This window comes from Cebus imitator, unplaced genomic scaffold (genome assembly GCF_001604975.1).
Source record: "Cebus imitator isolate Cc_AM_T3 unplaced genomic scaffold, Cebus_imitator-1.0 Scaffold10, whole genome shotgun sequence".
Lineage (NCBI taxonomy): Eukaryota > Metazoa > Chordata > Mammalia > Primates > Cebidae > Cebus > Cebus imitator.
The window spans coordinates 4,047,899-4,055,731 of record NW_016107325.1 but is presented as its reverse complement, the minus strand read 5'-3'; positions in this window follow the sequence as shown (position 1 = coordinate 4,055,731).

The following is a 7,833-nucleotide window of genomic DNA, read 5'->3' as shown; positions in this document are numbered from 1 at the left end:
CGCTTGGTAAGTGGCGCAGTGAATGTTGAATTGAATCAAGCACTGCCTTTTCCGACCTCCCCCCTCCCCGCTTGCCTCCCTGCCAGCCCTGTGTGATCTGACTGACTTCCCCCGAAGAATTGGAGTCTGTTTGTCCAACCTTGTGATAATTTCCTTGTGGTAAATCTTGGTGATGGTGATCATGTCTTTTAAAATCGTGATACTGACCTTTAATAGCTTAGCTATCGATTTAGCAGTAAACAAATTCACCTATTTAGAAAGACGGAGGAAAATTGTGAGGTGAATGGTCTGGTGAATATCAGATGAAACTTTCAAAGAACTGTAAATGTGACAACGTAAGATTTAAATGAGTACTAATAAAAGGGAATAGGTTAGGGAAAAGCTACAGTTTATGTGGAAATATTTAGATGACATGTTGATTTGGAATACTTAATCAAAAGTTCTTTAATGGAAAAGATCAATTATTGAAACTTGGAAGAATACTGAAAGGCACTTGACTTTTTAAATGACTTATTTTGTTAAGGTATTAAAAGTAATCCTTTGGATCCAAATAATTTTAATAAGTGAAACAATGTTTATATGTATTTTACATCTGTTTCTATGTCATTACATCTGAAGAGAATGGCCTTATTTTACTGTTTTAGGGACTAACAGACTGTCCATGTTTCACTATGATAAATTCTAAAATACGATACATTTTAAAGATTTAAAGTTTAGTATTTTAAGTTGGCATGTTAAGTACCCATCTAACTTTTAGGCTAAGAGATGAAAATAAGCATCTGGTATGTGATAAAGTGAATAGAGATTACTTTTGAGGAAATTAATCTGCCCTTTAAAGAAAAAAACTTTTTTTCCAGCCTGTTCAAGTACCCCTGCAGCATTGTGGTTATAGATATCATGTATACACCCTGAAGAGCCAGACTGTATGGGTTCAAATTCCAGCCCTGCCTCTTACTACCTTTGTTATCTCAAGCAGTTCCTTAACCTTGCTAAACCAAGGTTTCCTGTAAAATGGGGTTCTTAACAGTACCCATCCCCTATAGGGTTGTTGATTAGATAAGATAATGCATCAGTTCCTGCATTCTGCAATTGTTAGCTATTACATACCATGTCTGAACACCAATAATATTGTCTCTTTCTGTGACTTGCTATTACATAGGTCCCTTAAACATCTTTTCAAGATTATTCTATGCTAAGAGAAATGATTGCACCCTTTTCCTGAGCTATGGCAGTCAGACCTGGCAGTGGTAACCACTCTACAGAACTCCCAAACCTGGCAAGGATGGTGCAGATTTTGGCAGATTATGGCTTTGTCCCTCCCCAGCACTGATATTATGAAGTGAGTATGACACCAATTTCCTATGCTAAATAGAGCTTCCAGATTCTAGTTTTTTATTGGTGCTAGTAAATAGATAAAGACCACTGATAAATATGCTTTACTATTTAAGAATGGTTCTTTGTGTTTCTTTTTAAGATATTCTCTCTGATTTCAGTATTCAGTTAATTATCATGAGTGATAAATAATTATTGAGATTTTGCTATACTAAAGACATTTTGCTGGGAATTATGGATGTGAATAGGTCATGGAAAATGACCATATTTTCTTAACTAAAAATCAGGAAAAAGTGATTTGACAGGCAAGTGTTTGAAGTCAGAACTGTTCCAGACAATCTAGACGCCATGGTTGCCTTTTATCCGCAGAGTTCCCTCACTCGACCTTCCCTTGCTAAACTTTTTATCCTTTATGAGTGACTCTGACATACCTTTCTGTTTCTAAATATCTTTGTTCACCACTCACCTTAGTTTTCATTTTTGAACTTGGCTTCTTCTCTAAGTTAACACCTTATTGACTAATTTTTCTCCTTTTATTTTATAAACCTGTCTGTCATTTAGCCATGGTCATTCAGCCCTTTACTGTTATGTTTTGAGTATTTCTTAGTACTCACCTGATAGCTTAAAATGCTCTTTCAGATAATTGAATTTCCAAGTACTTGTTTTCCCATCTTTTTTATCATCCCACAAGCTAACCTTGTAAGAAGCTTCTCTTTGGCAAGGGCAGTTGTACAGATATCTTTCACTTTGCAAAAATGGTGGGGCATTGAAAAGATGTGGTTACATTTGCTTTTTGCAAATCATATAATTTTTTATTGATATATAATATTTGTATATATATGTAAGGCACATGGGATATTTTGTTACATGCATAGAATATGTAATGATCAGGGCAAAGTATTTAAGATAGTCATCACCTAGAGCATTTATGACTTCTGTGTTGGTAGTATTTCAAGTCTTCCCTTCTAGCTATTTTGAAATATACAATATAATGTTGTTAACTAGTCACTCTGTTCTGCTATCAAACGTTAGAACTTACTCCTTTTATCTAACTTTATGTTTGTACACATTAAGCATCCTCTTTTTGTCCCCACCCCCCACCATACACATACCCTTCCCAGCCTCTGGTAACTATCATTCTACTGTCTACTTGCATGAGAACAACTTTTGTTTTTTTTGAGATGGAGTCTCGCTCCGTCACCAGGATGGAGTGCAGTGGTGTGATCTCAGCTCACTGCAACCTCCGCCTCCCGGGTTCAAGCGATTCTCCTACCTCAGCCTCCCAAGTAGCTGGGACTACAGGCATGTGCCACCATGCCCAGATAATTTTTGTATTTTTAGTAGAGATGGGGTTTCATCATGTTGGCCAGGATGGTCTCGATCTTTTGACCTCATGATCTGCCCGCCTTGGCCTCCCAAAGTGCTGGGATTACAGGCATGAGCCACTGTGCCCAGCCGAGAACAACTTTTTTAGCTCCCACGTATAAGTGAGTACATGTAGTATTTGTGTTTCTGTGCCTAGTTTATTTAACTTAAGGCTCACCAGTTTCATCCATGTTGCTGCAAATGACAGGATTTTATTCTTTTGTATGGCAAAATAATTTTTCATTGTGTATATGTACTACATTTTCTTTGGCCATTCATCCGTTGATATACACTTAGGTTGATTGCCTATCTTTGTTATTGTGAATAGTGCTATAGTAAACAAAGGAGTAGAGGTATGTCTTTGATATACTGATTTCCTTTCCTTTGAGTAAATACCCAGTAGTGGAATTGCTGGATTATATGGTAGTTTTTTTTATGTGTGTAATTTTTTGAGAACGCTCCGTACTATTTTCCATAATGACTGTACTAGTTTACATTCCCATGTCAGTGCATAAGCATCCCTTTCTCCACATCCTTGCCAGCATCTTGTTTTTTTTTGTCTATTTGATAGTAGCCATTCTAACTGGGCTAAGATGATATCTCATTTGTGGTTTTGATTTGCATTGTCTTGGAGATTATGATGTTAACTATTTTTTCATATGTCGGCTCTTTGTTTGACTTCTTTTAATAAATGTGTATTCAGATCCTTTGCCTGTTTTTAATGGAATTATTTGCTTTTTTGCTGTTGAGTTTGAGTTCCTTATTCTTATCGTTCTTATATATTTTTCCTAAGGTTATGGATATTAATCCCTTGTCAGATGAATAGTTTATAGATATTTTTTCTCCCATTCGGCAGGTTGTCTCTTCACTTTGTTGGTTGTTTCCTTTGCTGTGCAGTATCTTTTTAGTTCATAGTCCCATTTGTCCATTTTTGTTGCCTGTGCTTTCGAGGTCTTAGACATAAAATCTTTGCCTAGACCAGTGTCCTAGAGTGTTTTCCTTATGTTTTCTTCTAGTAGCTTTATAGTTTTGGGTCTTACATTTAAGATTTTAATCTATTTTGAATTGATTTTTGTATATGGTGAGAGAGAGAGGTTGTTTCATCCTTCTGTACATGGATATCCAGTTTTCCCAGCACCATTTATTGAAGAGAGTTTTCTTTTTCCAATGTACATATAATTTTAAGTTGTAGATACAGTTTTACTCAGGATGAGACAAGAGTACTTATAGTGAGGTCCCAGAGTTGAAAACAAGGGATACGAATTTCTTCTCAAATGGGAATATTATTAATCCCTAGAGACAGGTACTGGTATCATCAAACAACTTAACAGTCCACTATTTAAAGTAGATTTCAGTCTATAGATTCAGGATCCCTACTTCTTTTTTTTTTTCTTTTTTTATCCAGCCCATAATGTCATGAGGACCCCTACTTCTGAGGGATATATTACTTAAAGGTCCATTGCTTTTAAGTCTTGGTTGTAAGGAATTCCCTTCATAACAAAAATCATAAACTCTCGATTTAGTGCCTTTATAAATTTTATTTTTTCAACATCAAGTTTTATTTGAAGTTGCCACATTTAATAAATGAACATCCAAAACATCCTGTTGGTTGACTTCTGCTGGATTAGCATCAAAACCTCTTAAATCCCTAAGCCAATTGAAAAGGATATAGAGGCCAGATGCAGTGGCTCACGCCTATAATCCCACCACTTTGAGTGGCTGAGTCAGGAGGATGCTTGAGACCTGGAGTTTGAAACTAGCCTGAGCAACCAGGCCAGACCCTATCTCTACCAAAAAAAATTTTTCATTAGCCCTGTGCATTGGTGCATGCCTGTAATCCTAGCTACTTGCAAGGCTGAGGCAGGAGGATTGCTTGAGCCCAGGAGGTTGAGGCTTGCAGTGAATGAGGCTTGCACTGCATTCCAGCCTGGGTGACAGACCCTGTCTCAAAATAAATAAATAAAAGGATATTAAAACACATAAAGAGAGTACCATCTTGAAACCCTCTCTGAGAAACCTCTCTCTTATATCTAAGCTTACAATCTAGATCTCACTGCTTCTAGAAAGATGATTCCTGCTTATAGTTACTGTAGAATAACTGGCCTCACCAGGAACAATTCCCAATTTATGGAACACTTGGAATTCAGACCTTGCACACTGCCTGAAATACATAAAATGCTTAACAAAAGCAGATATATTTTATTCATTTTTTTAAATATGTGAGGACTCATTGCATCTCCCAGGTGGTGGCACCATCATAGCTCACTGCAGCCTCAAACTTCTAGGTTCAAGCTGTCCTCTTGTGTCAGCCTCTCAAGTGGCTGTGACTACAGGTGTGCTATGACTGTGTGGGGCTATTTGTTTTTAAATTTTTTCTGCCCAGGCTGGTCCTGAACTCCAGGCCTCAAGTGATCCTCCCACCCCAGCCTCCCAAAGTGCTGGAATTACAGGCATGAGCCACCACACCCAGTTAACAGCTATATTTTATTTTTTTGAGACAGGGTCTCATGGTTGCCTCTCAGGCTGGAATGTAGTGGCTCAATCTTGGCTCACTGCAACCTCCGCCTCCCAGGATTGAGTGATTCTCCTGCCTCAGCCTCCCAAGTAGCTGGGATTACAAGTGCCCACCACCATGCCTGGCTAATTTTTATATTTTTAGTAGAGATGGGGTTTCACCATGTTGGCCAGGCTGGTCTTGAACTCCTGACCTCAGGTGATCCTCCTGTCTCGGCCTCCCAAAGTGCTAGGATTACAGGCACAAGCCACCGTGCCTGGCCAACAGCTATATTTTATTACTATTATTATTATTATTGTTAATAGAGGTGAAGTCTCAGTACGTTGCCTACAGTGGTCTCAAACTCCTGACCGCAAACGATCCTCCTGCCTTGGCCTCCCAAAGTGCTGTGATTATAGGTGTGATCCACCATGCCCAGCCGTATTTTTTATTATTGATAAAACTAGGAATTGGAAAACTGTGGTACATGGACCAAATGTAGCCCACTACTTACTTTTAAATACTTTAATTGGAACACAGGTATGCCCATTAGACTGTGTACTGTCTACTGTTGTATATTATGTATTAGTCAGGGTTCCCCAGAGAAACAGAACCAATAGTATATAATACATTATCTTACTGTCAAGATATTTATTTTAAGGAATTGGCTCATGTAATTGTGAAGCCTGATAAGTTTGAAATTTGTGGGGCATGTTCACAGGCTGGAAACTAAGACCAGGGTTTATGCTGCAGTCTTAAGGTAGAATTTCTTTTCTAGGAAACTTCAGTTTTTGCTCTTAAGACTGATTGGATGAGGCCCATCAACAATATCAAGAGTAATCTCTTTAAAGTAAACAGATTGTAGATATTAACCACTTCTACAAAATACCTTCACAGCAGCCTGGATTAGTGCTACTTAAGTAACTGGGTATTCTAGACTTGCCAAGTTGTCGTATAAAATTAACCATCACAGTTTAACTGCTTTCACCCTACAGTTTAGTAGTTGTCACAGTTTAGTAGTTGTGACAGAGATGGTATGACCTAGAAATCCTAACATATTTAGTACCTGTTACAGAAAGTTTGCTGACCTCTGGAGTAAAACATAAAACCAAATTGAACTAAACTCTGTTCTTGCAATAGAGTTCAGCCAAATGTACACGTGTGTGTACACACACACGCAGACACGCACATGAGTTTCAGAATGATAGTAATCAAGGACCGTGCTTGGCCTCCTTGACCACTTCAGACTACATTTTTTTAAGATTGGAAGCAGAAGGGGATACTGATATAAATTCCTTGAACATTTCTTCTGGCAAGTTAGGCTACATCCTCTTTTATCTTAAAATTTTTTTTCATGTCAACATATGTGTACAGTTTTATAAAAAGCTATATATGTGATTGTATCATACCTACTATTTTAATGTAGTCCTTTTCTTTTCCATTTTTCACCTTTTCCTTGCCTTTTTCTTTTCCTTTTTTAATTTGGCTTTCCTGCCTCTGTTTACTACTCCACAAACATCCTTTGCAACTGATGTTGACCAACTACTGTGTATCCACCCACCTTATTTTCTGCGTGGTCACACAATCATAAAAGAGCATGTGTGTTATATATGTTTACAGAAATATTGGTAATGACAGAGTTCTTTTTACCATTTAATTTATAAAATGAAATCAAATTTAAGCATGCATCTTGATCTAACATTTTTCATCCTATAGTCCCTTTTCTCAGAATCCCTATTTTTATTTAGTTGTTTAGCCTTTCTTTTTGATTTGTAATAGATATTATCACTCTGCTGCCTTCACAGTGTTTTTTTCATTTCTATTGATTTTACATGTAGTATTTTTTTTTGCCATAGATAGGTTTATATGGTAAAATGTGTTAATGATTTCTTTAATAAGTTATAGGTTTCCAATTTAACTTAAAAAGTCTTACTTATCCCTGGATATTATCATGCAGTATCCTACGTTTTCCAGATTGTGCTTAATTATTCTCAATTAACTGATCTCTTATATCTAAAAAAAATCTCATTTTTGTATATGAAATAAGATAATAGGATCTAATTTTATTTTCTTCTCAATAGCTAGCCAGGTGTGCCAGTAGCATTCTTCAATAATCCATTCTTTTCTCTGTAATTAGAAAGACCACCTTTGTCATATATTGAATTTTTAAATTTATGTTAAATATATTTCTGGATTTTTTTTATTCTGGAAATTATTCAGACCTATAAACATTAAACTATTCAGAAAATGAAATATTGTTTACCTATATTTTGAATCTTTCTCCTGTTTATTAGTACTGTTCTGTTTTTCTGTCACCTACTTGTTCAGTTATAAGAAGTGGTAACTAGGCTGGGCATGGTGGCTCATACCTGTAATCCCAGCACTTTGGGAGGCTGAGGTGGGTAGACCACTTGAGCCCAGGAGTTTGAGACAGGCCTGGACAACATAGTGAGACCACATCTCTACAAAAAATACAAAAATTAGCCAGGTGTGATAGCACACACCTGTAGTCAAAGCTACTTGGAGGGCTTAGGCAGGAGAATTGCTTGAGCCAAGGAGGCAGAGATTCCTGTGAGCTGAGATTGTGCCACTGTACTTCAGCCTGACAGCCTGGGTGACAGGGCAAGACCCTGTCTTTAAAA